Source organism: Bufo bufo, chromosome 7, assembly GCF_905171765.1.
Source record: "Bufo bufo chromosome 7, aBufBuf1.1, whole genome shotgun sequence".
Classification (NCBI taxonomy): domain Eukaryota; kingdom Metazoa; phylum Chordata; class Amphibia; order Anura; family Bufonidae; genus Bufo; species Bufo bufo.
Window position 1 is genome coordinate 47,548,680 of NC_053395.1, and position 7,748 is coordinate 47,556,427.

The following is a 7,748-nucleotide window of genomic DNA, read 5'->3' on the forward strand; positions in this document are numbered from 1 at the left end:
GGATTCTTTTTTGCACCCTACCCTGGGTCACAGGGTTAAGATCAGACAATATTTAACATATGATTCGTCTTATGTTATCTATTTGTTGGTGTGCCCCTGTGGTCTGCTATATATTGGTGAGACCACATGGGACGTCAAAACCCGCCTCAACCAACACCGGTATTCAATTAGAAAACAAAAAATGGATCTCCCAGTGTCCAAACACTTCACTGAAGCTAAGCATACACAAGATGACCTACGGTTTAGAATTTTGGAGCAAATATCTCCGTCAAGGCGAGGTGGGGATCGAATAAAGCTATTGAAAAAGCGTGAGCTTTACTGGATCTACACACTTGGCACTTTAAGGCCACAGGGTTTAAATGTGGAGTTTAGGGTTGTCTAGTCATTGAATTTATGTGTGTTCTCTCCCAGTTTGATGACGTATATGGAAAACAACATGTGCTATATATTAAATATTTTTTTCTTTTTTTATAGGAAATTATTCTGAAGCATAAAGTACGAATGTTCACGTATGGCGAAGCCTGGAGGAATCTGTTGGCGATCCCCTCTCTTGTGATTTTGTAATAAGTTTTATTAATATTTATGGTCGGCACCGGTCTGTGCTATGGTGTGACTCAAGCCCCCTTAGGGACTTGGGTGACACCTACACAGACGGGTATAGTTGACTTATTCAAAACATATATAAATATATACTATGAGTTCCGATGCAGTTTCATCTGTGTCCCTTCGGCTGATTTAAAGTGGACGGTGTCTACTGTGTGGCTGCAAGGGACATGGAGCGGATTAGCTGGTAGTCTGGGCAGTAGGATGCTAACGGTGTGACGACCGTATCATCCTACAGATACAGATATCCCATTGGTGACCAACGTTGACCCGTCGGCCCCCGATGAATGGATCAGCTGTTTCTGCTATATACTGCGGCGCTCAGACACTGTACCAGTGTCTGTCAAACTCGTATGGGTGGCAGCATTGGCATGCGCATGCGCCCTAAAGTACTGTTCCAAAGCGGCTATCTTTGATGTGGTTGTTTTACCACACATTATTTCAGTGAATCTCGCGATAATGGTTGAAGCGGCACATGCGCCGTTCTCCTTTCCGGACGCCAACAGTTCCTACCATGCCTGGTCAGCCGAAAGTGACTCATTCAAAGGTTTTTAATCTTTCTGATTCTTATATCATGTTTAAACACACCTGTTCACTCTCACAGTTGATTGGCTATTATGACAGTTTGGTGATTTTATATCACATTCACTATATTATGAATTTTTTACGATTATGTCTGTATTGCTGCTACACTAAATTATGACAATACACTGATTATATTTGTAATGTGATTGTTATATGTATGCATTTGCACTTTATTATATGATGTGTCAATTTGTACCCTGGTAATTACTTGCACTATATATATATGTAATTTTGCACATGTTACTCAGCTGGAAAAAGGCTCCATAGAGAGAGCTGAAACGTTGCTGATGAGTGAATAAACCGTCCACTTTTTCACTATCATCTGGAGTGCTGCCTTCTTTTGCTTCATTATCTACATTTGGGATCTTGGTCGCAGGTCTCTCAGGAGGATTTTTTTTGCACCCGTCCTTTTTGTGTGCTGCTTCTTTTCTTTTTGTTTGTATTTAATAATATATGTATATAAATGTTTCTGCCGGGATTCAAACTCCCAACCTTGTACATTAGAGGCAAGGACATTAACCACTACACTATAGAGCTACATGTTAACTGGCACAGAAATATAAAATAAGTCTTCTGCTGAATAGGAATACTCACTACATCAGAAACTACTATGAGGTTTTTCTAACAAACACAGTTTAGCATTCAGCTTTATAGCTGAGTGGATAAGGTCCTTGCATTTAATGTACAAGGGGTTGGGTGTTCCGGCAGAAACTTTTCAAAAATAGATGCTAAATTACATTTAAATACACTCACTCGAGAATCGCGCTCGAGCACATGCGGTGTTCGACTGAGCATGCTCGCCCAACACTATTTATGTTTCTTTTCTGCATTAAAATATCTAAAACGATTAAATGATGCAGATAAAGTGAGTCGACCAATGTTAGGAGTAATTCCAGGAAGAGAGCTTCATATGACCAGTAATGGACACCCTTGGGAAAAAATAGGCCAGAAATAACTGTGGCAATAAACAGTAGTGAGTGAGAAAATATAAATACTAAGATAGAGCCAGCCCGCACCACTGATAGTTTTAAATTGTCTATGGAGAGTTAATGCATGTATAGAGATAAGAAAGGACAACGTGTATTAAATAAAATAATAAAAGTGAAGTTTTAACTATTAAAAACAGTACATGATCCAAAGACGTATATAGGTCCTCAGTGACCATCAGTTAGGTTTCTAAAATAGTAAACGTTGACATAGTTGGAAATTATGAGTGGGACAAATCCCAATAGATTGTAGACCTCCTTATTCGCTGTTACTATCGTAAAGCCACTAAGGTGATATGACAGGATTTCTATCTAACCAACTCAATAGCCAAAATTACCTTCTGGAAGCTAACAAGGTTTTTTCCACTGGAAATCTCCCTATCAATACCCAAGATATCACACAGGCCTTTAGAGAAATCAATAGAACATATAAAAAATATATCAGATCTATTTAGGAAATCACCAGTTTGGAAATATATCTTCAACAAAAAATTGTATACAGGGGCATGTGAGTTAACATTACTCCCAATTCACATCAGGAGGACACTGAGTTCATTAGAGGCTGGGAATCACTACTAACTGACATCTCACTCCGTATGCAAGCATACATCCTAGAATACGAGAAGAAACTGTTAACTAAGGTGTCAGCCCAACTTGAAAAAGAGTCACAAGAAATTCAGAAATTGAGGTCCCAGCCCGAATTCAGTGTTACAAAAGCCAAGTTACAAAAGAACGTTGAAAATTTACAAACAGAGGTGAAAGAGAGGAAGCACCGCAAATATTTTAGGGATAAGAGAGATTTTCAAACAGGTCAGATATATAATAAACCCACCAATCAACCATCATCTAGTGGGAGGACAGAGTATAAACAATATACTGACATTTCAGAATCTGAAGCATCAGAATCTGAGGGCAGTATCTCAAAAGCGAATAAGAGAGGAAAAGCCAGATATGGGGGGGGGGGGGGGGGGGGGGGGGAACCAACAAAGGAGAAATCCTCCATCCAGGAATACCAACCAAGAATGGCAACAAAATCAATATTAGATCCAAAATTTTCAAGGACCAAATAGAAATGCAACCTCATTAGTCACACAAACCAATGTACCCCAAACGATGATATCCGACACCCAGGTTCCTTTTTCTAATGCCGGGTATACAACTAAGGTACTGAGACAAATGGGGGTACAGTCAGAAAATGTAAAGACCGAAACAGCAATGCAAATTATAAATAGGTCCTCTGTAATACTAAAACCAGAGCATGAATCCCTAATACAGAACGGACTATCATATACTCCAACTCCAAGATTCGACAGTTTCTAATGGGTGAAAGACATCAACCTATTCGCCCGGGAACTTGCATTACACAAGGACTTCAAAAATAAGGAAGATCAGGGAAATGAGGTAGGAAGTAGAGAGAAACAAGCATTGGAAATGCTAGAAGAGTTGCATAGAGAAGGAGCGGGCGAAATAATAAAACCTATTGCCCCCTTCAGTAATATACGTCCCAAATCAAAATATACTCCACCTATTGCAGGATTCGCAAATATTCAAACGTTTGTGAATTTAGTGACAGACGATCTGGAAAAGATAAAAAAGAAAAAGAATGTATGGGGGAGAATCTATTCCCCGAAGAGAGGAGGGCTATTGGTGAAATTACAGAGAGACAAGACCTTATAATAAAACCCTCAGACAAGGGGGGCAATGTAGTTCTGATGAATACAGAGGAGTACATTGGGATGGTGATGAGATTATTGGATGACAAGACCACCTACAAAAATTTTTAAAGTAATCCAACAGAAAGATATAATAAAGATCTAAAAAAGATACTGATGGAAGCTAGAGGAAAATAACTAATTACTAAAGAAGGATATAAAGTCCTGTATAGATCACATCCGACAATAGCGACATTTTACGCTTTGCCAAAAATCCACAGGAAACGAGAACCCATACCTGGAAGACCTATAGTTTCAGGTAATAATAACATATGTGAAGGTATTAGTACATATGTAGACGCCATCATAGAACCATTTGTACAGACTCTTCCATCATACCTTAAGGATACTAGTGATACAGTTCTTAAGTTACAGGAAATACATGTGAATGAGAATACTCTGATAGCGAGCCTAGATGTCGAGGCCTTATACACCAGTATACATCACGAATTAGGCATAAAAGCGGTAGAATCCTATCTATACACTAAAGGTACACAATTTCACGAGCACAACAATTTTGTTATCACACTATTACGATTTCTTCTCACAGACAATTTTTTGGGTTTTTAATGGGCAATATTATTTACAGATCAGTGGTACCGCGATGGGGACGGTTTGTGCACCAAGTTTTGCAAATTTATTTTTGGGGTGGTGGGAAGATAAATATGTATTCACGGAACAAAACTCACTGTACACTGATCACATAATGTACTGGGGTAGGTATATAGACGATATTTTGATTTTTTGGAATTGCACTAGATCACAATTTGAACAATTCACAAAGGATCTCAATGAGAATGACGTAAGCCTAGCATTTACAGCAGAGATCCATGTAAAAAGTTTCAACTTTCTTGATTTAAAGATAAATATAGAAAATAATTGAGAAGTCACTACTGAAATATATAGGAAGTCAACGGCAACCAACAGCCTCCTACATTGGGAGAGCTGTCACCCAAAACCTCTAAAAAAAGGCATACCCCTAGCTCAATATCTGAGAGCAAAGAGAAATAGCACAAATGAGTCAGCCTTTGAGGAGGAATGTAAAATACTATACCAAAGATTCTTGGCTAGGGGATATCCTAGAAAGACCCTATATAGAGCCTATAATAGAGTTAAAAAGATGGAGAGAGACAGCTTATTCAGGAGGAAGGAACCAAAAAATAATACGATGTATAGGTACCTTTGATTCTCAACATCAAAGAGTATATGGGATTCTCAAAAGATATTGGCATATTCTGAGATCGGATAAGGACCTGAAGGAAGTATTACCTAGCAGTCCATCAGTAACATATAGGAGGGGGGAAAATTTCAAAGATATTATGGTACACAGTCACTTCCAAAAAAAGGACATGCACAAAAAACTGGCTATCCACACAGGGGTCATACCCATGGGGAGGATGTGCATTCTGCAAGTATATGGTGACAAAAAAAGAATTTGTAAACCCCCATGATGGAAAAAAAATTATCATTAAGGATTACATTTATTGTAGAACTACTGGTGTAGTCTATGCCATACAATGTAGGTGTCCTAAAATCTATGTAGGCAAGACGATACTGGAACTGAGAAGGAGGATCTCCAAACATCTTAGCAGTCGTAAGACTAATGATGATACACCCCTAGAAAGACATATCAACAAATATCATAAAGGTAGCCTCTCAGGCCTAGAAATCTGGGGAATACAGAAGGTAAAGTCAGGCCAGAGACAGGGAGATGTAGATAGTAAACTGCAACAGGAGGAGGCTAAGTGGATATACCGGTTGAAATCACTGTCACCAATTGGAATAAATGAAGGGTTCACCTTCTCCCCATTTTTGTAGTACAATGTAACAGGAAAAAAGAGAAGAAAAGAATAATAATGAGAATATCAAAACACTATTATATCAGAATAAATAATAATAGAAAATAGACACAAATAGTGTAGATATAGAAGAGACCACCCAAATAATATATAACTTAAAGTAAGAACCATTTAAGGGAAAATAAAATACTTACCATGGCGAGTGATGTGAGCATCCATCCTGGACTGTGAGGTTACCTTCCCTTGAGGGGGCGGGAAGAATAAGTAAGTCCCACCTAACCAATCAGAAATCTGTAGATAAGCGTAAAAAATTAATAAAATATGAAAAATATGACAAATTACAAATGATGGAAGACAAATTATAAACTGTACATAGAGAAAATAAATTATCATCTAGGAAAAGTAATAGAGTCATCCAATGAAACTACAGAAACTGATTGGAGATATGGGAATCTCCCAATAAGAACGAAACATCTAAGCCCCATATGGATACACCATAGAGGAAAAAAGCATCTATGAGTGTGAAGAAGAAATGGGAAGTAACCTCGAATTATGTAAAGTGACAAGATAGACACATTATAATTGACATTATGCTGGCACAATGTAAAAATCGGTGCTGGCAGCAAATAGACAGGATGGAAGCACATTAATCACAAAACAGAACCAGTAACTAGAAAGAATTAAGTGTACACGCCTATGTAGATGATGAAAAGATAGAGATCCTATAAGGGGATCAAAGTTTTTGCGAATGCACGAGTATATCTAAGGCATAGATACGGAGTGAGGAGAAATTTTTTTTTAAGTCTGCGCGCATGCGCAAATATATGCAGTAGGCATCGCGAGGGTGCAAATGAAGATAAATGACTGTTTAAAGTCCGCATGCATGCGCGAGCATATCAGAGACATCGCGAGAACGGGATCGGGAGGTACGAGGAAGTATAGCTAAGTCCGGACGCATGCGCGAAGCTTCAACGTCACGTCGCATTATGATGAGTCATCTAACCTCGACGATTATGGACCAATCAGGAAAAAGAAGGCGTGGCAAGAAAAAAAGAGAGATGACGAATCGGGATATTACTGGTACCTATCAACATGTGACCAAATACGAGTCTTTAAGAGATGGTCTCCGCCCCACAACACTCACACCTGCTCTATCCCCTGAAGATGCTGGTTATCGAGCGAAACATGTCGGGATGCAGGGTGCTTGAGTGTTAAGTTTTAGACAGTGGTAGTGGGGGAGCTCTAAATACATATGAGTGAGTGTATAGCTATATAGGTGGCAGCAAACACAGCCACAATATACCATATTTTTCGCCCTATAAGACGCACTTTTTTCCTCCAAAAGTGGGGGGAAAATAGCAGTGCGTCTTATGGGGCGAATGCTGCTGATCTTGCCGAATTTTCAATGATACACCCGCCGCGGTGCCGCGTGGCGGGTGTATCAGCTGTGAGGGAGGAGGGGCTGGGGGCCGGCATCTGCTTTTATAATGGCATTGGGGCCCGTGCAGTGACTGTATTCTACTACACGGGCCCCGCTCACTGTATAATCGTATCTGTAATAGTTAATTATGTATATACCGGTAATCGCATAATCAGCTCCTGTATTGCTTACAACTACAAGCGCTCGGTAGGTAGCAGAGAGGAGGGATGAGGCAGTCCAGGAGGACGGGCGCTGGCAACGTGAGTCACTACGTCATGCGCCTGCGCCGCCCACTTTATGAATGAAGCAGGTGGCGTGGGCGCATGACGTAGTGACTCACACTGCCAGCGCCCGTCCTCCCGGCCTGCCTCCTCCCTGCTACCTACCGAGCGCTTGTAGTTGTAAGTAGCGCTGATTATGCGATTACATTATATACACAATTAACTATTACAGAATACAGATACGATTATACAGTGAGCGGGGCCCGTGTAGTAGAATACAGTCACTGCACGGGCCCCGCTGTCATTATAAAAGCAGATGCAACACCCACCCCCTGTATTGAGGGTCATTCACTACAGGGACACTGTTATGGAGGGGATCTGTGGATGACACATAGCATAAGATGCTATATATGTGTCACCCA